The sequence below is a fragment of the Ictalurus furcatus genome, chromosome 14 (genome assembly GCF_023375685.1).
Source record: "Ictalurus furcatus strain D&B chromosome 14, Billie_1.0, whole genome shotgun sequence".
In the NCBI taxonomy this organism is placed as follows: domain Eukaryota; kingdom Metazoa; phylum Chordata; class Actinopteri; order Siluriformes; family Ictaluridae; genus Ictalurus; species Ictalurus furcatus.
This window is the reverse complement of record NC_071268.1, coordinates 21,484,243-21,485,156: the sequence shown is the minus strand read 5'-3', so window position 1 is coordinate 21,485,156 and position 914 is coordinate 21,484,243.

Below are 914 nucleotides of genomic sequence, written 5' to 3'. Positions count from 1 at the left end.
GGGAAATATGTGATCTCGGTTACTTTGTTGTTGGTGCCATCTCTCGAGTTTACACAGAATGGTGCAAAAAAAAAAACATAAAATGTCCAGTGAGAGGCAGTTCTGTGGATGGAAACACCTTGTTGATGAGAGAGATTAGAATGAGAGATGAGTGTTATCTCTGTTATAACTGTGATGAGCAGGAAAGCATCTCAGAACGCACAATACGTCCAACCTTGAGGTGGATGAGATACAACAGCAGAACACCACATCTGGTTTCACGCCTGTCAGAGAAGAACAGGAATCTGAGGTTACAGTGGGCACAGGGTCACAGACACTGGACAGATTGGAAAAAGACCAGGCGATGTTTGTGAAAATCTCAGGAGATCTTTTTAATTTTCTCCGTCGTCCACCAACAACCAGGCCAAAGTCACAGAGATCCCCCCCTCACCCCCCTCCTCCCATTCTGATGTTTGTTGTGAACATTATCTGAAGCTTATGACCTGTATCTGCATGATTATTTGCATTGTGCTGCCGCCACATGATTGGCTGATTGGATTGAAAGAATGAACACGGGTACAAGTGTTCCTATTAAAGTGACCCATAAGACCCATAAGTAGTAAGTCAAATACGTGCTTTGAAGATGTCTTTTCAAATATTCCTCAGTGTGTCCCCATGACGTCTTACAAACAAGTTGTTAGTGTCAGTATAATAATTTATTAATAACAATTTATTAAATTTGTGAGTGTAATGCAAAACCTAAGACACAAGGTGAATGCTGAATAAATTCTGAGGAGGAAATGTGACCACTATTAAGTCTTGTAATAATTCGGTATGTGCTAAAAGTTCACCAATATTTGGCTTTCCACACTGGCAATTTGACGATGTTGATCATTTGAACTAAAGACTTATTTCCCTAGATATCTTGATCAAAG